Below are 25,318 nucleotides of genomic sequence, written 5' to 3'. Positions count from 1 at the left end.
TGGGGAGGGACGCCCAGGTCGGCCCCTCCAGCGGGGATGGCAGGGGCTGGCCTAGATTCGGCTGCTCAGCTGTGAGCCTTCGCAACCACGGCTGCAGGAGATGAAAACCCAAATATACTTCCTGAAGCCGAAGAGATAAAAATACAGTTTCTGCTGTGTTTGCCACTCTTTTTCACCATGCAGCAACACTGGGCTGGGTCGGGGGAGTGGAAGAGATGACCACGCATGCTTGAGTTATTTCAAAAAAACCATGATCCAGAGAGAGATTACATAAAAAGTACAATTAAGGGACGCTCAGAATCCCGAGGCCTCCAGAATATTTTTAGAACAATCACTGGAGTGATTCTTCTTAGTTGTAGAAACACTCCGAATCAGAAAGTCAATTTCTCCTCTATTTGCAGAAGTGAGCTGGCTCCACTGGACGGCACGCGTGTGTTTTGCTTGGCGGTTGCTCCTCACAGTGTCTTGGCAGCCTTTCCTTGGAGCGTGCACGGTGAACCTGGCTCGCACACACAGTAGCACTTTCATTATATGCGCCGAGCCACGTTTCCCGAATAACAGCCTGGGAACTACAAAACCCCTGTAAGCCTGGCCCTTTAAACGGGGAACAGAGGCGGCCTTTGGGGGGGGGCACTTGCCACAATAGGGACCGTAAGCCGGGGCTGTGCCTTCAATCATGAAACGTGGCTCTCGTTAACAGGCAGAAAACAACACAGCACGGCACGTTCTGGGGACAGCGGCGTGCCAACCAACTTCCACCTCGCCCCTGCCACCCACACGGGCCTGCCTCAGCTGGCTCCTTCCCCGTTCCTGCTGCCAGCGCAGGTACCAGGCGACTGCAGAGCCACCAGAGGCAGGATGGAAAGGGGTCATGACACTTGGCAGCCACACAGAGCTGAAACATCTCATTCCCCGCCCTTCTGGGGGTGGCTGAACTCACACGGCTGGGGCGGGGGGAGCGGGGGGTTAGAGTCCTGACCCTGTGTTCTGCTTTCCTGGCCCACAAGCAGAGACGATGCCCATGCTGAGGTTCGTAGAAGGCCCCAGAGCATGCACGCAGAAGGCCTAAGCTGTGGGAAGCTAAGAAGGCACGTGAGCCAGTGAGTGCAGAAACGAGGGAATGAATAAGAGCAGGATGGAAAGAGGAAGGACAGGAGGTGTCCGCCCAGCTGGGAACGCCAAGGCCACAGCTGTCCACGGGGGGCCTGCAGGTACCCCGGGCACCCCTGCGGACCAGCAGCCGCTCAGCGACTCGGGCCTCTCCGAACTGGCTCCCCGCTGCTGCCTCCGTCTCACACACTCCTCTTCCTTCCTCTCTGTGTTGTTTACAAAGGTTTCATTATGTTTTCAACTCATCAGAAAGGCCCCACTAATACACAATTAACATGTGATTATAAAAAAAATTAAAATAGCTTCCAGAAGAAGGAAATGTAATTAAGTAGAGAATGCTTTTCAGTAAGTGCTTGCTTTAACCCGTTGTCAGAACACAGGCTACGTCCGTCCACAATGCCTGGAACAGATGCCAAGGGCAGAATGTTAAAAGCGAGTAAAAAGAGGACATGATTTGCGGGAGGAATAATCACCATGCACTTGGCACCACGTGCTGCAGGACTGAGTCAGGCGAGGCCTGCCGAGCATCGAACCCCATCAAACCCCACCGTCCCCACCGTGCTTTCCCCACAGTTCTCTGTGAAAATGTTTCCCTGCTTAAAAAAAAAAAAAAGACGATCAAACCCAAACCTCCAATAGCAAGTGTAGCAAGGAGAGGGAACAATAGCTCGCTCAAACTCCACTGCGGGCAGAAGTCCCGACCACGGATGATGTCACCACTTTGTCATCAAGTCTGAGGTCATTCTGGTTCCGATTGCTTCGGGCCACATCTCAGAAGGGAACTGTAAACATTTCCTATCTGCAACAGGCTCTTAACCAGCTGATAAGGGCCTTTCTCACTTTCTCCCCCTCCCCGCCCACCATGGCCAATCCAGCCTTCCCATTGGCCTCAAGGCTTGTCAACTTTTGGCACTTGAGGAGGGGCGCGATGGGGCTGGGGGTGGTCGGAAGGGTTGACAGTTGTTCCTGATCCAAAAGGCCCCCAAAGGAAATCGCAAATGGCAGTGAATCCCAAGGGCACGGGAGTCCAGGGGGAGCTGTGCATGCGGGCATGGGCAGCAGGCACACAGGCATGGCAGGGGGCCAGTCCCAGGGACCCCAGTGGGCAGAAGCGCAGCACAGAGACTCCTGAGTCCAGTCAGCCCCCAGCAACCCTCTGAGCTCAGAGAACGCCCCCAGGCCTGGCAGGACTGGTGCCTGGGCAAACTCTCTACAGTGGCAGCAGTGTCATGAGAAGGCCCACTTGGCATAGACATAGCTGTGTCCTCCCCAGCTCCTGCCCTCCAGCCACGCACAGACCCCCAGAGTAGCTCTGTGTGCCTCAGGCAAAGCATCAAGCTGCGCGGTTGCTATTCCAGAGTGGCCTCCTCTTGGGAGACCCAGGGTGAGACATGGAACCTCTGGGAGCTGGCCCTGCCTGAGATGCCCTGCCTGGCATCCAGGGAAGAAGAGACAGGGCAGGTGGCCAGCCCTACAGGAGGGAAACATGCCCAGGTTCAGGGTTACCTCTCCACACAGGCAGCCTGAGCAATGCCCATGGAGCTACAGCCTCGCCACAGCCCCCTGTCCACTCAGCCACCCACCAAGCCACACAGGAGGAGCCTGTGGCCACCCCAGTTAGGAGGTGCAGGGCAGCTATCAAGGGTGGCCTGACTGACGGGTGGCCTGGCCTTGCTCTCCGTCCCACCGAGACACCATGGCACATGGAGTGCAGACAAGGGGAACCCAAGGGAACAGGGACGTGGGGCTTCCAGCTGCTGTTGAGTTCCAAGTGACAGTAGTCCCGAAAGTCACCCAAAGCACCCCAGGAAAGATGTGTCCCTGAGCCCACGCCAAGTCCCATCCTCACAGGCACCTGGAGTGGTCCACTGTGACTTCAGGCTCCCCGACCTCACAGATGGGATGGGGACACGGGAGGCAACAACACCCCACACTCCACCCCCAGGACCAGGAGGCCATTCTTGAACCAGGCACCCCAAGAACTATGGCCAGCCCATCTTCCCTAACCCGTATGAAGCGCCTCAGCCTCAGCAAACTGAGCCAAAGGAAGCAAGGCTCAGAGAGGTAGAACAGCCTGCCTGAGGCTACCCAGCTTCACCTACCCCAGAGCCTGCCCGTACAGGTAGCATTCACCACCAAACCTATGAAAGTTTCTAGAAGACAGTACCCGCCCCTCTCCCCCCGACCAGGGATGTCCTGGCCTGGTCACCCCTGTGCCCCTCCACAGCACCGCCTGCCAGGTAACAGGTGTCAGCCAACAGCCGCTGGACCAAACCAAAACGGCCCTCCTGCCCACTGCCCAGAGAACCATGAAAATCCTGCAGCCGGCGCCCGCCCGGAGCGTCTGCGCAGCGCCGCGAGAACTGACAATTCTTCCTAGATAAATATCTGGAAAGAAGTAGGGAAACAATTAAAATGAGAAGCTAATAAATGATGAAGAAGCCCAGGAGCCAAGTCCTGGCCCATTTCCCAGTCTTCATTCATGCATCAAAAAAAAAAAAAAAAAAAAATAGCCCAGCAGTCCGAGGCTTCCAGAGGGCAGCTGGGCAGTGGGGCTGTCTGTCATAACAGAAATGGGAATTGGATACAATCGAATGTGCTCGCAGCATTCCCAACACCAGACACCACCGGGCCAGTGCCCCCACCCCGCCAAGCCCCCTGCGCAGGGGACCACGGGACAATGAGCTCGTAACCAGGCAACCAAGGGGTGGAAGAGGTTCCAAAGTTCCTGCACAGGATTCAGGGCAGCCGTGCTCAGCCCTTCTCTGCACCTCTTGTGGGTCATGGAAGGGGGAGGCGCGGGAGTCGATTCTCCAGGGCCCTGGCCTTTGCCCTTCCAACAACAACCACCGTGGCCAAAGCCGGATGCCAGCAGGCTGCCAACCGACACTCCCGGCTAGGGACCCTCCAGGTGGGATCAATTCTCCCTCCTTTCTCTCCATAGTGGTCTGCAGCTGAATCCCCAAATCCAGGGACCCCAAAGCCTGGTCATCTGAATGTGAGAGAGATTTACCTTCAGTCAGAGGGAAGGGGACAGTGGGACAGAAGCCTTGAAGTTTTTGCCAACACTTGACAGGCACCATGAGCTAGAATTCACAGCACTGCCCCAGGCTGCAGAAGACGTAAGAGCCGAGCCCCTCACTCGCAGGGGTGCCCCGCTCCCCAGTGAGGCCGAGCCCATGACCGTGAGTACTCAACGTACTAGGCACCTGTCCTGATGGTGAGCTCAACAATGTGCCCTCGGACCTCAGGTGCTTCTTTTACAGAATCTGTATCCCAGGACCAGAGCCTCTCCGTCCCTCTCAGCCTCCACGTGACAGCCTTTCACCGTCAGTCACCCCACTGAGGGACACAACTGGTACCGATGGCTCAGAAGTCATGAGCAGGTGCCAAGAGAGGACCACGGGCAGAGGGCAGGCATGCAGGGGCCCCTCTTCCTTTCTCCCTCCAGCAATCGAGGTCATTATGCGAAGCAGTGCTCCCCAACACACTCCCACTCTGAACCCTGGCCTAGCTGTCATTTTCATCTCCATAATGCACTTCATAAAGAAGATGAGTAAAAGTGGAAAATTGAAAATTGGAATGAGAATATTTTTTTTGTATGAGGCAAGCCTCCAGTTCCTGTGGGTGCCAGGGGGTGGTGGGGGCACTCCAGCGAGGAAATGAAGGCAAAAATCTCTGCGCATCTAATAAGCTGCTTCTGACATCAGAGACAGACGCTCTTCCTGGCTGCGTGCGTAGAATCTGATGATTCCTCACCCCTCTGAATGGAGATGACCACAGTGAGACACCGGGGACGGCTGGAGGGCAAGTGGCTCAGGGGCCGGAGCCCTCCAGGCAACAGCCAGGAGGAGTGGCCCTGCTGGGGGACCACGCACCCCCAGTCAGCAGAGGAGAGTTCAGGTGCCACGCAGAGCGCTGACAGCCCTGTCGGACACAAGCACAGGGTGCAGAGGCGATGCCAGCCAGGAGGCGAGGACTGCACATGCCAGGGGCTGGGAAGCCATCCATCTTAGGCAGGCTGATGCCGTGTGTTTAGCTCACATCCACAGAATCTGAGGGCTGCACGGTTTTCTGGGAAGTGGAGGGAGGAGCTAATGAAGCCACAAGCTTGGCAGATGCTGCCAGCGCAGGGTACCCAGCTAGAACTTCTCTTCCCTGTGGGCCAGAGTCACTACAACTCTCAAGACCATTGGTACTGCCCATCTCGAAGGACTACTCACTTCTTGTGGAAAACTTGACAGATGCAGACAAGGATGGGGAAGAAGAGCCAGCTGTGCGATGCTGGGGTTTCCCTCAGGTCCTTTCACAGGTGGACAGACACTGCCTCCCACGGCGCTGTGGCTGGGCTAGGTGTGGCCTCGCTTTCCTTGGTGATGCACTCCTAGGGGCCGCTCACTGCCCCGTCCCCAGGCCAGGCAGGGTCAGGACGCGACTTGCTTCCGGTCCCCACAGTGGCAGACAGACCCTGCAGTGGAGTGGCTTATGCTGACTTCACATGCCCAGGTCAAGGGTAGCGAAGCTTTCCCACGTGTTCCTGATGATACACCCAGTCCTCCCAACACAGCAGCTTCACACAAACCCTCACATCTGGAAAATGCCTGGAAGACCACACATCCTCCCAGAAGAACTTTCCGCTGACTCAGTGACATCAGAAAGACCCCCGACGTCCCAGGGGCTGGCAGGCTCACCTCTCCTGGCTCCATCCATGTTACAAGCACTCTCTCCCCATGCGTAAACCCAACAGCACCCAGAACACATGGTGGCACCCCTCCCACTCACTGGACAGCAACCCCACACCACACAATGAGACTTCGCATGGGGCCACTGTCCACATTTTTAAATTAAAAACAAACAAACGAAAACAGAGAGCATTGCCGATACTCAGGCAAGACTTGTCCGCTTCCTGAAAATGTGAGATAATGAATAAAAATGTTCATTACTGAATTATTCACTTTTCCTCCCTGATTCACGTCCTGGTAATTACCATGACCAGCCTAATAAAAACTGCTACAAACCGAAGGTCAACTGGCAGTTAGAAGTGTTCATTTTCATTTCAATGTATTCATCTCTGGCTCCTAATGGTCTCATTTTCTCCCATGCTCCTTAATAAATACCACTGAATTACAGGTTAAATAGCTAAATTAAATTATTGCAATTACAGCGTGCAGAGCCCTGAATCCGGGTGTACCTTTCCCAGTTCAATTAGAGGCGAAGTTTGCGCAGCCGCGGATTCTGACGGCTGTCAATATTCCGGATGGCTGTGGACCTGCGCCAGCGACCAGGCACTTGGAAATAGCGCTCTCAGCTGAAGCAAACATAGCATAGACCTCGGCAAAAACGAAAAGATGTTAGCTGGGGCTCTGGCTAGCTGCTGTGTGCACCAGCACGCATATGTGTGCACACGTGTGTGTAAGCACGTGTGCCCAGCGCACAAAAGGAAAAAATCCCCAACGTCTGGTGGGAAAAGACACATTTCAATAAATACAGACCCTCTCTCTCCTCCGTGCTGCTGGCCCACGGTTATTTTATGGGTCCACATGAAAGAACTTCCTCATTATTTAAATATATTCGCACGCTTGTTGCTATTGCTTCGCCGCAGGATTAATTATCCAACATCCCTTACAAGACAGAGTGTCTTAATAATACGAAGTGCCTGGGCAGAAAGGAAGCCCTTGCCAGCTCTGCTTCCCCGAATCCCAAGCTAGGAGAGGCCATTTCTTGTGAAAGAGCTCCCCCTGACTTCACCATCCCTCGCCTTCCAAAGCCACCAAGTCCCACCATCGCTGGGGTCATCTTTATTTTTGCATCAACAAGCTGATGAATACAGAGCACAGTGAGCTGGGGGGCCCTGCAAGGACCCCCAGGAGTGTGTGCGGGAAACCTGGATTCTTTAGAGGACAGAACATACCACCCTGGCAGTACAGCCAGGCCGGGGTGGTGGCTCTGCAGGGAGAGCAGAGACCACCCAGTGTGCAAGGGGGAGAGGGGACACCTGGCTGAAGCCCTTACCAGGCCCCCCAGTCCAAGTCCAACACCCAGTACCTGCTGAGAGGCTGGGACCCGCAGTCGGAGTTGTGCCAGGGCACAAGTGCAGTGGGTGGAGCAGGGCCATTGGACATATTGGAAAGCCTTCTGTGACAGCCTCCCAGGCCTGGGTCTGCCCCCAAATCAGTGGGGAAAAAGGCCCACCCCTACCCAGGCAGCCATCTTGCCCAGATCAGGACAACCAAGGTCTCTGGACTCATACCCCACAGTCTACCTCCTCTGTTCAGAGTCATGTTACCCCTGCAGGTACCTCACCCCAGGGCCTAGACAACAGCCCTCCAGTGGCCGCACACGCCTGGCATTAGGCAGAAAGCTGGCACAGCCACTGATGGGTCTAACCAGGAATCAGCCAGTCACACCCAGGGACCTGGCCAAGGGCTTGGTCTACCTGTGGCTTCACCTCCAATATCCGATGACTGGCTCAGGGCAGCCCCCAGCCAGTGTTCCCTGATGCAGTAGCCCCCGCACTAGCCAGAGCCCAGCCTCCTCCTCCTCCTTTTCCATCCCATCCATACGCTGCTGGCTTCAGGCCGCGAACACTGTAAGGGTTGGGAGAAAACATGTGGGAGACTGGACATGCAGCTGTGCCCCCACTCCCAGTCCTCATGCCATCCCGAGAGCAGCCAGTTCCCTGGGGCCAGCGGCTGTGGCCATGGAGGGGTTTCTATCTGCACCTGTTCAGGCCACAGTCTTTCCCGGCCACCACACCAAGGCACATCGAGAACCCTCAGAAACAAGCAGGATGCTAACTGCTGAAAACCAACAGAGCCTCACAAGGTGGCAGCATGCAGGGGACACTTCAAGTACCACTATGGTGGTAGTACCACTATGGTGGCAGTGCCACATGAACGAGGCAGATCCCAGCCAGGCCCTGGCTCAGGCCTCCACCACCCTCACCCCTCTGGGACAGCTCTTCCTCTTGGCATGCTAATGAGGATCCCAAGGCACAAAGAGCTGGAGTGACTTTCCCACAGGAGATGCCTGGTCTCCCCATTATCAGCATCACCAGGTGTTACCTAGGGCAATGGCCTCCCCATCCCCACTCCTGGTCCTGGGTACACCTTGATCAACTCCGCAGCTACCTCTGCTTTCTCTCCGCCCCCGTCACAGGCACCCTGATGCTGAGCTATCATTGGCTATTGGCAGGTCCCAAGAGCCTCCTGGCCCACCCTTGATGTGCCAGTGGCCCCTCAGGGACTCCCCCTCCCAGTCACCATCTTATTACAGAGCACCAGTAACTCCTCTAGGTCTGGGTTCCATGCCTAGGGCATCCTCACCCAGGGCTCCTCACCCAAGGCTCCTCACCCAGGGCTCCTCACCCAGGGCTCCTCACCCAAGGCTCCTCACCCAGGGCTCCTCACCCAAGGCTCCTCACCCAGGGCTCCTCACCCAGGGCTCCTCTAGGGACTGCACTCTTTGTTTCTGCAATTCTGGTGTCCAGAATGACATGCGGCTGCTGCTGCAGGCCAAGCAGGAAGTTGCCGACAGCTGGACAGAGCCGAGCCCAGAGCCGCCAGCCTGTCTTGATAGAAACTGGATAGGGAAGGGGGAGGGGGCTTTTGCCATTTTCTTCAACAGATGCACCCTAGAAGGAGGAAGGACAGCGCCCCATCAGCAGGACAGTGCCTGGTGTCTCCATCAGAGAAGGTGCTAGGAGCAGTGAGGAATGAGCAGTGGTCCTAGAGCAGAGAACAGTCCAGTCCCAGGTGAAACAACCACTCATACACCAGCTTCCATCTGGAATCTTGCAACCCCCCCAAAGGGTGCTGCAGCTCTGCCCCTTGCAGACTCCGCCCATTCCCCACCCTTCCCCCCTCTGGTCACAACACAGCCCATGCCCTTCTTGAGCCCTGGAAGCAACGGAGGCCACTGGCTGGCACAGCCCGGCCTCACTCAGGCCAGTCCATGATGGGAGTCAGCAAGGTGTTCCGGGACCAAACCCAGCAAGCCTGGGTTTGATGGTTCCAGCCCTGTGGGGACACCTGACAGCATCCCTTCCCCTCTTTGGGCCTGGGGCTCTAGTCAGGCTGTGAGGTCCAGGCCTCACAGTGCAGGCACCAGGGTTAGAGGCATGTGTGACAACTCAGGGCTTCCACCTATCCACCATCAACGGCTCACTGCCCACAGTTCCCTGAGCTGGCTGTCCATCCCAACCCCACCGTGCACAAGCAGGCACAGGGCCCATCTGGCAAGCAGTCTTCTTGTTGCCTGGGCTTGTAGGGCCCTATGTCTGCCCTTGACAGTGGGGTTGGAGGGCACTGGTCTGAGTTTGGCAGGGGGACTCCTGGTGCCAGCTCGGGTGGCCTCTGAGACCTGCCTTGCCGTTTGTAGGCCGGGCCTCAAGGTCTTGCCAGGAAGTGGGGGGTCCTGGAAACACTGTGAGGAAATGCTCAAGTCCCAGAACACAAGGGCAGAAATGAGAAAGCCACTCCTTTATGACAAGTACATCCCAGGATGGGTATCCCCTAAAACACGTGCTATGTGCAGGTGGACACCCCCTACTCTCAAGTAGCTCACTCACTCTCCCTTGTCCTTCCACTACGGAGTCTAGATGGAGGATATGGTCAGGGACCCCATTCGTGGGACACCTCAGAACAGGGTTATCTTTCTCACACTTGGGACAAAGAGCCATGGGGACACAGAAAGTGGCCCTCTTACATATAGGGCAGGCTCAATCCCACTGATCAGCAGCACAGGCCAGTAACAGCACCCACTTCCCAAAACCGCCCTCCCAGGTCGCTGCACCTGCCAAGGCATCTCCCTGGTGGCCCTGCTGCCACAGTCGCTGTCCCAGCCTTCAGGCTCACTCAGCTTTAGAAAAACAGAGACATTTCCGGCCCCACCCAGGTGGCGTTTGGCCCAGAGCTGGCAAAGGGGGACTGTGACTGGACAGTGGGCCCTTCCCAGGCCACAAACAGCTTCTCCCTCCCTCGAGTTGCTCAGGCCAGCCAAGCACCTGTCCCCTCCCCCAGCTAAGCCAGCCTGCACCTGCGCATCCTGAGCTTTCACCCAAGACAGCACACAGTAAACAGGGGCGGGGACCCTCAAAGACCCCATCCCCCACAGCTGTGGCTGCACCAACAGCCTGCCAGCACCCAAGAGTGACCCCTCCGTGCTCACCCTGTACTGGTCACCAGATGCCATGGAGGCCAAAACTGGCAGTGGAAGCCCAAAAGTGGTCTAGAACTTTTTCCCCCTCTTCTTCCAACACCTAGCACAGCAGTAGCTCCATCCCAGGCGGTGGAAGGAATGTCCCAGGCAATAGGGTCCTTGCAGGCTGCCATGACCTTCACAGCCATGGTTCAGAAACCTTAAACACCTGGGCCAAGAGTTGGGCATGGGCATGGGAGGCTGCTGGGCTGCTCACATCTCATATCGGCGTGCCTGGGTTCAAGTCCCCACCCTGCTCCCAACTGTGGCTTCCTGCTGACGCATATCCTGTAGGCAACAGGTGACAGCTCAAGTACCTGGGACCCTGTCACCCATAGGAGAGACCCAGAAGGAGCTCCAGACTTCTGGTTTCAGCCAGGCCCAGCCCTGGCTGTGGCTGGCACTTGGGGACTAAGCCAGCAGATGGGAGATCTCTCTCATCATTGATGGGTAGCTGCAGGTAGGACAGGCAGGCTAGGATCCAGAGGCTGTACCGCCAATTCTGTTGTTTTCAAAGGGAGGGTCAAGTCATAGATCCCCACAGGACAGACTACCTTCAAAGAGATGGGAGAGAGAGGCTAGAGTGAAACAGAAACACCGGTACCCCCAGGCAGCCAGGAGAGAATTCTAGAATTGGCAGTGATGGCCACCATGGCTTTCAACAGAATATCCCAGAATCCCCCTTACCCAGCCAGCCCCAGCCAGCCAGGACCATGTTTTATGGAGTTCAGGAAAACTTAAGGAGTCGCCAAAAGGCAGCATCTCCCACTTGGGTACCCCCTAATTCCACACAGCCTCCCATCAGGGGACAGTGACCACTCAGGGAAGGAGGGCCTGCTTGGCAGCTTTCTCCAGCATCAGGCCCTGCCCCTGGTGCCTAAGATGAGCCCTGTGTTCCAGAGGGGGACACCAGCTCAGACTGGAATGACCACAGCACCTCTGCCAGCACCCATCAGGAAAAGTCAACACATCACGTGCAAGCAACAGGGCAGCTAAGTTCCAGAATTGGGGTGCCCATCACAGCTCTCAGCAGTCAGAAAGCACCAGGGTGCTTACCCACTGCCCCGTGCAGCCCCACTCTGAGCCAGTGTTTTTCTATTACAGGAACACAGGGGCCACAGACAGGTGAGGGCTGAGGTCAGGCGGCCCCCTAGCAGGACAAATTCCAGGGACCCCTCCATCCTGCCAGTCTCACCACCTTGCATTCTGTGTCAGCTCACAATGGGGCCAATGAGAGGAAGGCATCTGTGTGTGACCACCTCGAGGCCATCAGTCAGGCACTTATCCTGCCTCCTATCTCAGTGGCTAGCCACCTGCCCTTATAAGTAAAGCTTTATTCAACATGGCCACATTCATCTGTCACTTGTCCATGGGATCCCTTGTGCTGTCATAGCAAAGTCAATGGCTCCAACTGAGCCCCCTGGAGCCCAAGGCATCCACCATGTGTAACTGGCCCTTTATCTTATATAAAGGCTGCACCTCTGGCAAAGCTGACAGGTGCAGGAGACAAAGCCTGGCAGGCTGGAGATGGATCCAACACTTGCCCTGTCCTGAACTACGACTCTTCCTTAAGCAAACCAGCCTGCGGCATTTCGCTTTTTGCCAAGGTTGCCAGGAAGCTCCGAGCTGAATGTCATGTTCTGCTCCAGTGTTCCAGTCTGGGTTACCAGGACAACCCAGTTCTCCCTTGATTGCAGGATTCCCACTCTCACCAGCACAGTAACACTTGAGTGAATGATTTGCTTAAACCGAGAAACCAGGTTCCTCTTACTAAGGCAGCAGCAGCTATGGCATCAAAGACAGAGAAAAAGCCTTGCATACAGGATGATGGCGCCCACTTCCAGGTCCCTCCGCAGCCCCCACACTCAGAATTCACCTGGCCCAGGGCTCCTCGGCCCTTATGCTCCCACCTAAACTCCCTGCCACCAGCAATTCCTACACGAACTGGGAGTAGCTTGGTATAGTGGCACATGCAGGACAGTGTATGGGGGGACATACCAGAGCCCCAAGCAGAGTCCAGTCCCCCCCCATTCTGGACCTGGAAAAGCACTGCTCCAGGAGTTCCTAGGAGACCCATATCCCAGCACAGCCAGTGCGTCTGTTTGACTCCACCTGGACACCTCCAGTATCCACACCCAGTTCCCGTGGGCTCCAGAATTGGAGCCATTAAAGGGTCAGTCCTTCCCCATGCAGTGGATGGGATGACAAGATGGCCGTGCTGAGCTGTGCTAGACAAGAGTGGGGGGCACACGAGCATGCTGGCCTGGGAGGCAGCACACCCAGCCACCTCTACCTGACCCTGTCCAGGGGGACTGCGGGTAGGCCACATCAGCCTACTCACTGCAAGTGTCACTGCTTCTCAGCTGGCCCATTCCACAGATGCGGTCAGCCAAGGTGCAATCCAAAGGGCCACACAGCCAGGTCAAGGCCGAAGCCAAGTCCTGGGCTGGGATGCAGTCAGGGCTGACCTGGTGCCAAAGCAATGCCAGAGAGGCCTGCGCCGAGTCATGAGCTCAGCATAGAGGACACAGGCCCAGGCCCAGGGAGTCTGCCCCACACAGGGGCCCAGGAAGGCAGCAGAGGGCAGCCGACCAGAGCTACTAGGAGCCCCAACCTCCGTATCCTGCTCAGTGCTATTCAGCAAAGCAGGCATCTCTGCCCCGGGACAGTCCCTGCTCTGCTCCCTACCTTGGAGCATCCGGGAGAATCTAGCATGCCACTAGTCAACAAGGGACAAAATAGCGTCAGCTGAGCAGGACACTCATCAGAGACACGGGGCTCGCTGATGGGCCAGAGCCAAGCTCTGTGGCAGACCCCACAGCTGCTCAGAAGTCACGTTCCAACCAGAGGCCAGTCACCACAGGGACCACCATGAAAGAGGCTTGGCCACCACAGCCCACAGCATGGCACGCAGCGCATGGGGCAGGCAGGGAAGGAAGCCCCTGCCTGCCCCATCTCCAGGCCTGTGCACAGCCCCTGTGCCCAGCGGGGCAAGCCAGCAAGGAGGTATAATTGAAAGGATTAGCACGAATGCAAGGTCTCCCTTCCAAAAATTCGAGGAACGCCAGAACGACTCTTCTCCAGCCCAGGGATGACTCATGGTTTTAATAGAAGAACTTAATTTCCACTTCTGAGGAATCTGGGCTCGGGGAAACATTGTCTAAGAAATACTCGCTCTGCTCGCTCCCTGGCAACCAGAGTGTGCTCTGCCCCAAGTAGAACAAAAGTCTCCCAGACCCCCCACCCCAGATAGGGGTGACACATCCTCCACAGGATGGACTGGGCTGCATCCGGCCCAGCTCAGCACAGAGCACTGGGCAGGTCCCAGCCTCCTCTGGGCACTACTCAGACCTCATCCCCAAAGAGTAGCTGGTGACCACTCACAGAGATGCCCTGGGAGCTCCCCAGTGTGGCTAGGCCCAGGGACACAGCTGGCGCAGGCATCCCTCTCCCGACCCTGGAAGGTGCCAGAAGGCACAGCTGCCAGTGCCTATGGCTGAGGGAGCCTCAGACTCCAGAACGTCCCTCCAACCAGAGGGCCCGCTGCAGAGTGCCCAGGATCAACAGGCTGAGGCCAGGGAGGATGCCCGTGGCCTGGGCCTCAGATCCACCAGTAAGAATGGGCAGTCCCCAGAACCCTGTTGCCACGCCTCGGCCCCTGGCACAGGCAGCACACACAGCCTAACCATTCCGCTCCCGAGTCTCAGCAGAAACCCGGGCTCCACTATCCATGCCTGGGAGCGGACAGTTTTATACCAGAACTGAGCCCTGGATGCACGGCTGGTGTGTGGGCTTCGTGTGAACGTCACTACCTGGCCTCCCTCCCTTCCCAGCTGAGCCTTCTAATTTACATGGCTCCCAGCAGGTCTCTGCACAAGGACTCTTCAAGCTCAGGGGTGGCTTGTGCAGGTAGGAAGGGATGCTAAGGGCCCAAGAGAAGAGATGGCTTGAGCCTAGAACATCCAGGCACCTCATCCCACCCCTGCAGGACTGCACAGGTGTGTTGCACACACTGAGGCTGAGGCAGTTCCAGGATGCCTGGTACCTGGGCACCTGCAATGTCCCTCCCGAAGGCTGCCAGTCATGTAACAGGGTCTCTATCTGTCCCCACCAGTGCCCAGCAGCACCCCCACCTCACAAGCCCCACCCTGCAATTAAGAACAGATACCTCAATTTGCCCTCCACAACGGCTGCCCACTCCTGCCTGGCCAGAGGAGAGGTACTAATTTCTAAGTCGCAGATCATGTCACCCCACCATTCATCCAAACGTGTCACTAACATCCCATTAGACTGTAATTATTTTTTAATTAAAACTAAGAAAAACTGGCGTGCCTGTGCCGACTTTATGCATCTGTTATGGGTTAAAATAGCTTTTAAAAAATGTCTCAGAGACCGCAGTCTATTGTGGCCGCGGCCCCTGCCAAAGAAAACGCAAGCTTGCTTATTTTCTCCACGGGGTGCAGCGGTGCCTATGTGTGCCGGCACAGAATCGGCTGGCCGTGAAAAGAATTCTAAATAAAACACAAACATGGAATTTGGCAGCACCACAGAAGCAAGCTTAAGACTAATTCCAGCATGCGGACGGCTCTCACATAGCAAGTCTGGCTCCAGCGTAAATGGAACCAGGCACTGTAAAATACCAAGGTAAGGCAGAGCCTTGACTTAAAGAGACAGAACACGGAGCCCAGGCGAGGAAGCTGACGACGCTGGCTGGCACCGACTCCATAAATCCATAGGTTATTAGCTGCCTGCTCCCAGCCAATCCCCTGGTAAAGAGACGTATGTGAAGAGAGAGAGCGGCAGATGAAAACCATCACTGCGCACTTGACTTCCAACACGGTGGCTCTGGAAATGCTGGGCTCATTATCTCAATTAGAGAAGAAAGACTATCTGAGACCTCAAATATCCACAAACCCAAAATGGAGACAAGAAAGCCAGGGAGTCAGGGAGAGGAGACAGAGGACAAATGTGGTCCTTAACCGCAGCGAAGCACCCTCCTGGACACATGCTGGCACCAGCACTGCCACTCAGGATGCAACAACAACTCTGATGATAACAGTTATAGTTCTAACAACAATGAGACACAACAGAGGCGCCACTGCCCACCGCCCTTGGCAAGCCGGCTGCTGCTCAAACGGAACACTGCAGGAATGGCTCTGAACCCAGATGGCCTCAGTCACTTCCTTTGTGAAATGGGTACCTTCCTCACTGAACCAGGGCGAGGGATATCCCTCCCCATGCCCCCTGTCACTGCTAACCTCCACACTGGTCACCTGCTCAGGGCCAAGCTTTAACCCAGCTCCACAGCCCTGGTCCTCCCGGGATGGGACCACACACAGGGCTGGGGACTCTGGGCTCCCCCGAGGGGTTCAGCCAGCCTCAGAAGGCTGTGAGCAGCATTTTCCACCTGTAGAAACCTCAGCAGGCCTTGGTACTAGAATGTGACTGGCCAACAGCACAATTGAGGAGGAATTACAAGTGTCCTCACCACACACACCCAGCGCAGGCAGGGCTAGGGGCAGGGAAAGGACCCATCCTGTGTAGACAGCTCGCGGGATGACACATACACACATGTGTATACCATGCACATGTACAAACACTGACAGGTGCACACAAATGCACATGCTCACACACACTCACATACACACATGTGCACATACACTCACACATGAACATTCACAGGTATGTACACTCCCACACACACACACAAACATAAGCAGCGCTTTTTATTACAGGGTCTGTGCCAGGCCCAAGGACTGGCACAGGCAGTGGGAAAAGCCCAGGAGAAAATTACATGAGGCTCCATTTGGCTCCAATGAGAAAGCCAGGAATGTCTTCACAGCCGTCCTGGTTGTTCCTGGCGGGGCCTCTCAGACCTGGAGTGTCCTGGTGGCTGGGCAGGTTGGCCAGGCCATGCCGAATGAACTGCCATTACCCCCACACTGCCAGCTACCTTTGCAGGTGTGCCCAGAACACCCCAGACCACAGGTGCCCCCAGAAGCCACTGCCGAGCAGCCTCCTCACCAGACGCCAAAGGGACCAAGGCCCGGGCTCCCTAGCTTCTGACCCCAGCCGCTCCTGCAGGGCCCTGGTGGGCTCCGTGACCCGTCATGGTGACATCACCACATGCCTGCTCTTTGCTGCTCTTCCTGAAAAGATGCACAGTGTCTCAGGACATGCAAACTAAAAATACCCCTGGCTTCTCAAAGCCAGTTTACGAAAATAATTATGTTTTCTTAAAAAAAAGTAGATTATAGGCAAGTATGTGCCCAGCTATTTTTAGCTCCTATTCAACTCTGTTCATTTTCTCTCGTAATAATCACTGCAGACTTGCTGTAAGGCACCCCCTCCATTAACAACTGCACGCCTCCCCAGGCACAGGCGGGGTGGGGTAGGAGGGGGCGGTGCCCTGTGTGACCAGGCCAGCCTTGGACAAGGACCACCACATTCCCGAGGGGGGAGGAACAGAGCCACCTCAGCAGAGGCCAGCTTGGGGTCCACGTGGGCCACGGCTGAGCCACACCTATCCCCCTCCCCCATCACCACACGCCTGAGTCTGTCGCAGCCTGGGGAGCTCAGAGGGACACCGGACCAGGGTACCTGCCAGGGACAGGCAGAGGTTTCAATGGGGAAGGGGTGGACTATGGTGTCCACTAACAAACCACTGGGACACTGACAGTGCCAATGACCATGACCTCATCTGGAAGATGGTCATTATAGATGTGACAAACAGCTGTCCTTGCCACTATAACTTCAGAAAAGGAACAAACCACAGAGACTGGGATCAGGGGGCATGGCCACAGCCAAGCAGTACCTACAGCCCCCGGCCACTCGCCTGCGAAGGGAGGGTCCCAGGCAACAGCCTCCCAAGGGGAACACAGCCCTGCCAATGTCATCTGATACTCATGACTTCCAGAAACAATAAATGACCAGCTGTGGTCATGTGCTACTGGGAGTCCTGGACACTAACAGAGCAGCAGAGAAATCACAGCCCCCAAGCAGCACCCTCCCCAAAGCCTCCCAGCCCCAGCTCCTCACCTGGGGTCCAGCCTGGGGGCAGGGTCAGTGTGGCCCCACACCAACAGCGACGACCTGGCAAGGCTCCTAGGACACACGCGGAGCCTGTCCCACTCCGGCCAAATATGGGGCTCTTCTTGATAAGTCACCCTCAAATTAGTGCCCTGAGAATACAGCAAGGACACTATCCACTGGCAGAGTCCCTGCCCCAGCTCCTAAGTCAGCCAGCTAACTGCTCAGCTGACTGCCATGTCCTGGGACACGGGCAAAGGATAACTGGGCCTGAGCCCCAGCCCCATGGCTTCAGGCTGCAAACCCAGACTGGAGTTTGCATTACATGGGCCCACCAGCCCCCCAGGGGCCCAAGGTGTAGCTTCCACAGCTCTCCGATCAGGTGACAGTGGGAAGAACCAGCAGTGTGGTACATGGCTGCCAGCAACATACAACAATCCACGTACTTCAAAAAGCAGCCTGGCAATTCCATAAACCTTTCAGCACAGAATGACCACCCAACCCACCCATTCCACTCCCGGGTGTGTTCCCAGAATAAGAACACACTCGCGCCTTCCTCCCCACCCCGTCAGGCTGCAGGTGAGCGACAAAGCAGTGTGGTCCCCACAGTGGACTACTACTCAGACTTGAAAAGGGAGGAAACTCTGACACTGCTGATCGTGTGATTCTGCTGTGATGACGTTTCGTGAGCCACACACGAGCAGCCCCACGTGCCAATTCCCTGGAGCCATCAGACTCACAGAGACAGGAGCAGCCAGATGGCGACAGGAGCAGTGAGGAGAGGGGAGGAGGAGCCAGTGCTGAACAAGTCCCGAGCAATCAGAGAAACCAGGAACAAGAGAAAGCGCCGGATCCATAGGTGGTTGCTGGAGCTTTCAGTTCTATGCAACTGCTCATTGTCTCATGATCATCGCTGTTGTCCTAAGGCACGCCCCCCGTCAATAACTGCACCCCACCTGGCCACGGGCAGGGCGGGAGGCACAAGATGTGACCACACAAGTCTCCTGCCATGCGAAGACTGGCACGCCAGCCATGTGCACACCTCCAAAGCACACATTTAAAAGTGGCGAACACAGTGAATCTTGTGTGCACGCTCCAACTCAGGAACCACAGGCAGCCTGGTCTCTGAACATCCTGTGACCCCTTCAGCAGCAATGTGTTCGTCCATCACAGTGGCTGCAGTTCACACCTGCCAGGGAGCAGGCCAGGCCAGACCGGGGGCAGTGCGGGAGCAGGGAGCCAAGGAGCCAGGAGGGGCAGGCCCAGACTCAGAAAGCTGGGTCCAAATCCCACCAGACGGCCAATGTCAGACAGCTCCCATTACCTGTCTCCTTGCCTGTGCATCGTGAAAGAGGCCACCCTCCAACAAGACAAGGGGTGGGTAAGACCAAATCCAGGGGTGGACAGGCCCCTGGACCTGATCTGATGGCCCTCTCCCAAGGGACACCTGCTAGGGGAGCTATCCGCACCAGCTGCTCCCGATCACACACCAACCCGGCTCTCAGGAGCCCCACCTTCTGTTTCCTCTCTCACCACATGGACGGACCCTGGGATGGGTCACTGCTCCTTATCAGGGCTCACCCCCACCCCTGCCCTCAGCACTGCTGGGTGGCAAATGGGCACAGGAGTCGACTTGGCAAAGGCTGACATGGGGATTCAGAAGCTACATCCTTGATCAGGCCCCAGAAACCCAATTTGATCATGATTTGATGGAACAAACTTGTCTGGCCCCTCTTCCACATCAGCACTTCCCTCTGGGGTCACCAGGTGCAGCCGGGGGGTAGTTCCTGAGGACACCCACACCTGCTACAGGATCACAGTCTGTGCACAGGAAAGAAGCGAACACCCCGGTGTCCAGCCAGGGTTACCCCAAGTCAGAAGGCCCCAGGCAGATGTCCAGCTTGGTCCATCCTCCACCACTGAGGCCCATGGCCAACACGAAGCCACAGAGGTGGCCTAACCACACAGACCATCAGGACCCAAGCTGAAATCTCAGCTCCACGTGTCTCACGTGTTGTGTGACCCTAAGCAGGTAGTTTGCCCTGAGCCCTAGCATCCTCGTAAGCAGGTCAAGGTGGGGGCCCGCCTCTTCTTACGAGCCGCTCTTAAGACAGCACTGTCCACCATGGGCCCTAGGAACATGGCTGACAGCACCCGCCCGTGTCTCTCCCTAAGAAGGGCTCCTGGACTTGGGATCCAGGTCCCTGAGGCCACAGTGGGCAGGGACTCCGCAGGGACCCGGGGTGGCAGATGGGTGTCCTCAGGCTCCGAGACAGCAGCTGACCAGCATGGTCTCATATTCTTCTGCCTTGCTCGCTTTGGGAAGAAGAGCCAGGCAGACCACACTGCCTGTAGTTGTCCCACTACCATGGGGCGCCCCTGACGGGTGAGGTCATACACGACTCCCCTCCACTGGGCCCCAGGGAGATGGGGCGGCCAGCAAGCAGAGCACAGCCCAGCCACACAGGCGGCCCCTTGGAGCCAAACCTCCACCCAATTTCCCAGTTCCTGGGAGATTAATTTTTAAGTGTCTTCTGCTAGGTGACAAATGTCCTTGTCTGACTTCCACGGTCAAGAAGGGCAGTGTGAGCTGCTGGGCAGACCCTGGGCACCCAGGTCTCGGCCAGCTCTGTGCCTGCATCCGACAGCCACTCCCTTCACGCTCTGCCTTGGTTTCCTCGTCCATACAATGCAGTGGTCAGGTGAAATGATGATGCCCCAGGGTCACGCTGCCTTCCTGGATCACAAAGGACACCACCCCTGGACTGCACGTGGAGGGACAGCAGCAGGCTTCCCCGGCCACTTGCCCAATTCCTCTGCAGGAGAAGCCAGCCACCTGGGTCCGAGGCTTCTGCTGCCGGTGGCCACTGCTGCTGCTTCCCATCCACTCACTGCTTAAAGGCCCCGCATCCAGCACTGCATTAAAAATTAATTACACATGCTATTTTATTGCCAGTGCATAATGTAATGAGCACCAGCTGTGCTAAACAGCCAACCTCCTTTTTAAGACAGCTATAAAAAAAAAAAAGGAAGAAAGAAAGAAAGGAGCTGCACTTCCAACGGCCTCTCCTGTCGGAGCAGAGAACCAGCAGCATCTTGTACAGATTTGAAGAGAAGGCTTTGATTTAGCCTTCAGAGTGTCTGAAGGGCCAGCATGCAGAACAAGATGCAATGTGGTGAGGCTGCCGCCGTGGCCACGCCCGGGACCCCTTTTACCTGAGGACAGCCACTTGCACTGGTAGGTACCCACCCCGTCCCCACACCACTTCACTGGGCCTCTGGTGGTAGTGGCGGTACCAGGGGGACTGTCAACAGGGGGTCTTCTACCTTTACCAATGCCCTGCCAATTTGGCCACCACTGGCTCCATGAACCCTGGCAGGCTCATGGCGGGGGGCCTGGAGAGAACACTGCCTGCCATCACAGAGGGAGGTGGTGACCCCAACCTCTTTGGGGCATGATCCCCACAGGCAAACAGCTGCCACACAGGGCCTGTCCCGTCCCCACCGCTTGAACCCCCAGGCCCCTTGGCAAGGCGAAGGTTGCCTGCATCTTCCACAACTCCACTGGCCCACCGTGAGCCAACCCCCACGTTCCAAAGGGAACCCTCCCAGCAAACTTTCCACTCGCCCCAAGGGGGTCCACCAGCCAGCTTGTAGGTTCATTCTTCTCCAGCCCCATACTCCCCTCCCTCCCCTTCAGAGGCTTAGTGAGGCCCTCTGGGAGCCCCCTCCAGCACCCCTGCTCCAGGCAGCACTGAGGCAGTGTGGCCATCTCGGTCGGCTGCTCATGGATCTTGCAGTGTTAATCAAACCCTGTCCAGAATGACGCTACAGCTTGCCGCTTGTTCTGGTATGAAATGTGCAGAGCACAAACCATATCATTAAAATAAAACTTCCAGAAATAAGGCCACTTTCCAGACAGACTGTATTAATTGCATCAAGCCTCCTCGGCTAGGGTGGTCTAACCTACCGCGTCCCATTGGACGGCTCAGGTTATAAAACCAGCACAGAAGGAACACTGGGATAGAATTGAAGGAGGAGAAAACTGTTCAACCCTACTATTTACTTACAGGTATTCTTTTATCTTTATTGTCCCTTTAACCCATGCCAAGAAACCCCAGACTAGCTAAATAACACAGCAAGCACAATTTCGGTAGAAAAGTAAATTGAATTTAACTTTACAAGATTGCCCTGTGATTTCAGCATATACTAATGACTGCAACTGACTCCCTCTATTAAACCCAAACACTTCCACTTCCCCAAGCTGGAATCCTGCACGTCCGTGCGAGAGACCCTGCACACGCCCGGCTGTACTCCTCACAGGGGCCAACGACCACTTGCAGCTTTGAAATAGGCAACACCACATCTCAGCTCCTCTTCCATGGCCGATGCCAGCACACCACCCGAGCCAGCCGAGAGGCGAGGGCCTGGAATCAGGAATGCAGCTAAGCCTGAGCCTGCCCACAGGGTGGTGGACACCAATCCTGGCCTAAGGGGAGGCCCTTCCCGCCGTGCCATGAGTCAGCCACGTTGGAGCACAGGCAGAGCCAGGCACAGTGCCCAGCTCCTGGCACCCTCAGAACAACCCTCGGGAGCGTGTCCCATCATCACCCTGGCCTTCAGATGAGCAGACTGAGGCTAAGAGAGCAAAAATGTACCCTGACGCCACAGAGCCTCCCCCAGCAGCGAGCTGTCACCTCTAAGGATGGTCGTTTAATTACAGAAGGCTCAGAGACAAGCAGTGAGAGACAGCACAGCCCTTGAAAACCCCGCCTCTGCCCTGCAAGCCCCAGCCAGGCCCCACTGATCCATCTCAATGATCAATGTGCACAGGCCTCATCTATCTTTTGAAAGATTTATTTTATTTGAAAGAATGGAGAGGAGAGAGAGAGAGAGATCTTCCATCCACTAATTCAATCCCCCAGATGGCCACATGGCAGAAGCGGGCCAAGCCAAAACCAGGAGCTTCCTCTGGGTCTCCCGCATGGGTGGCAGGGACCCAAGGACTTGAGCCATCCTCCCCCACTTTCCCAGGAAATTAGCAAGGTCCTGGGTCAGAAGTGGAGCAGCCAGAACATGAACCAGGCCCATAGGGATGCTGACACCACAGACGACAGCATTACCCGCTACACCATGACGCCCATCCCAAGGGCCTCATTTCTGAATGTTACAGAGGCACACACAGGGCCCAGCACAATAGCGTGGCAGCCAAAGTCCTCGCCTTGAGAGCGCCAGAATCCCATATGGGCACCAGTTCTAATCCCAGAGGCCCTACTTCCCATCCAGCTCCCTGCTTATTGCCTGAGAAAGCAATAGAGGACAGCCCAAAACCTTGGGACCCTGCCCATGTATGGGAAACCCAAGGAGGCTCCTGGCTCCCGGCTTCAGATCAGCTCAGCTACAGCCGTTGTTGCTGCTTGGGGAGTGAATCACTGGACGGAAGATCTTTCTCTCTGTCTCTTCTATTCTCTGTATATCTGACTTTCCAATAAAATAAAAATCTTTTAAAAATACACATACATATGAAAGTGCTGTAGAAAGTTTATGAGAAAAAGGAATTAAGAGTTCACTGTTGGTGACCCCTTGTCTGCATGGATTTCAAAACTGGCACTCAAACAAGCTTTTTTTCCAATCCCATTCCTCTGAAACTGTGTCAAAACACAAAAAGGGAAACAGGACATGGCTTGTTCGAGGCCATGAGCCAGCTGGGGTGACGGTCAAGACCCCAACATGCACATCACTGCCACCCTGCCAAACTACCTGCATAGAATCGTCTCAAGTAAGTGCTCAGTGCCCAGGTGCCCTGAGAGAGACCAAGTGCCCGTTCTCCACGGACACCCTCAGGAGGCCTGGGGATGGGGTCCTGTGAGGCAGGGCTGCATCCGGGATACCCACTGGCACACGTTGCACAGCTGTCCCCTCCTATAAATAACTGCACGTGCATCCATGGGCACACAATTAAGACGGGTGCACAGGAGCTCGGCGTGTTCCTGGGGAAGAGACGAGTTCAATGTGTCCCCATCCAACAGGGTCACAGTGAACAGGAGCTTCCTGACGCTTCCTGGAGATCCAACGACTCCACTCCAACTACTGATTCAACAGGCATTGAAACACTTAGGCAGACAACCCTGTGTGGGGCCAGAAACCACAGTGGGCACACAAACCTCTTGCAAGCAATCAGAAAACGGCAGACCAAGGAACATACTTGCTGATGGGGCCCCAGCAAAGGAAGAGGACAGCAGTGGTCAGCAGAATGCAGGCCTGGAGGCAAGAGCAGACCCAGGCCCTGGCCTCTCCAGCCAGGAAGGCGAGACCTGCCTCACTCCTCTCCCCACACAGGCTCATCAAGTGCAGAGGACGAGCCGACAGAAGCCCCAGATGAAGCAGGGGCTGGATGAGGAGCCCAGGTCCCACTCCTGCCTCCTGCGGGCCCCGTCACCTTTCTTTATTCTGTCACCACAGATCCCATGTGCACTCCACAAGCCCCACTCCCACCCACACTGCAAGCCGCAGGCAGGCAGGCCCCCAGGCCCGGTTCTTGCTTTATCTGCAGGCTTCGTACAAACTAGGGGCTGGGAAGCTGGACTCCAGCTGAAGAATGAATGAAGAAGTGTAAGCCCCTCTCAGCCTCGCCCCCTCAGCTGCGGTGCGGAACCTCCAGCTCCAGCTGCAGGCAACACACCCAGTGCACACCCAAGCTCAGGCACCACACCCCAGTGCACACCCAAGATCAGGCACCACACCTCGAGTGTACACCCAAGCTCAGGCATCACACCCCGAGTGCACACCCAAGCTCAGGCATCACACCCCGAGTGCACACCCAAGATCAGGCACCACAGCCCAGTACACACCCAAGCTCAGGCACCACACCCCGAGTGCACACCCAAGCTCAGGCACCACACCCCGAGTGCACACCCAAGCTCAGACGTTCAGTGGGGAAGCTAAGATGCCATCTGAGGCCCCCACATGGGAGTGCCTGCGTCTCATCCCCAGCTTCCTGCTAACATGCACCCGACGAGGCAACCCAAGAAGTTGTGTCCTTATCACATGACCATGTCAGAGAACTGAATTGAGTTCCTGGCTCCTGGCTGCAGCCTAACCTAGCCCAGACAGTTGCAGGCATTTGAGATGTAAACAAGCAAAGAGCTTTCCTCCCTGCTGCCCGCCACCCTCACCATGCCCTCTGAATACTTTATCAAAGCGCGCATGACAGCCCCTCTATCCAAGGTCCCTCAAAGAAGCCAGCAGGGGTGGGAGGATGGTGCATGGCCTAGTTCTTGCACAGCCGAAGCATATTTGCAAGTGCAAAGCTGGCTTGCCCTCCACCAGATGCAGACAGAGCAACGGGGGCTCCGTGAGAAGAGGGGTAGTTGGTGCCCAGGACACATCCCAGCTCGACACCCTGGGCCCAGCCACTCTCCCCCAGAGCCTCGGCTTCCCCACGTGACAGCTCCCACTCTGCACCATACAAACACCCCCACTCCCACCCCAGCACCAGGCACACAGTAGGGAGGGACCCAGCCCCCTGATGGGACACATCTGCTTCAAAGCAAGGAGTCCGGGGCAACCCAAGGAGAGAAGCAGACCACTTCCCTGTATGCACCTGACCCACAAGCAGTGCCCGATCCAGAGAGCCTGGGCAGGCACTCCCCGACCCCAGTCTCAGCCACCAAGCTCAGAGCAGCCAGGACGGGCAGCTCTGAGTCCTTCCCAGGTGATTTTGGTCTTTGCTTTGGCCATTTAAGGCACAAGTCCATAAGAGGCCACAGCAGGGGGTACTGAAGGCTGACTCCCCCCACCACACCCCAATAGCAGGCTCCTGGCTGCCTCAGGACTTCCAGGCAAAGCTGTGGCTCCAGTAGGGACTGTCCCCTGAGACAGCTTTCATGGAAAGAAGAAAATAAAGTTGCCCAATAAAAATAGTTTTCCTTGTCTCAACTCCCAAGTCAAGAAGATGCCTGCATAACGCGCCTGGTGACAA

The 25,318-nt window shown here is 56.2% G+C and overlaps 1 protein-coding gene across 4 annotated transcripts in view; it reads right to left on the bottom strand.

The window, feature by feature from the left end:
- BCL11B (BCL11 transcription factor B) overlaps positions 1–25,318 on the bottom strand; it is a 75,073-nt gene that overhangs the window by 13,449 nt on the left and 36,306 nt on the right. The window lies entirely within an intron of this gene.

This window comes from Ochotona princeps, chromosome 26 (genome assembly GCF_030435755.1).
Source record: "Ochotona princeps isolate mOchPri1 chromosome 26, mOchPri1.hap1, whole genome shotgun sequence".
In the NCBI taxonomy this organism is placed as follows: Eukaryota; Metazoa; Chordata; class Mammalia; order Lagomorpha; family Ochotonidae; genus Ochotona; species Ochotona princeps.
Note: the sequence above shows the minus strand (reverse complement) of the source record. Positions and strands in the feature narration are given on the sequence as shown.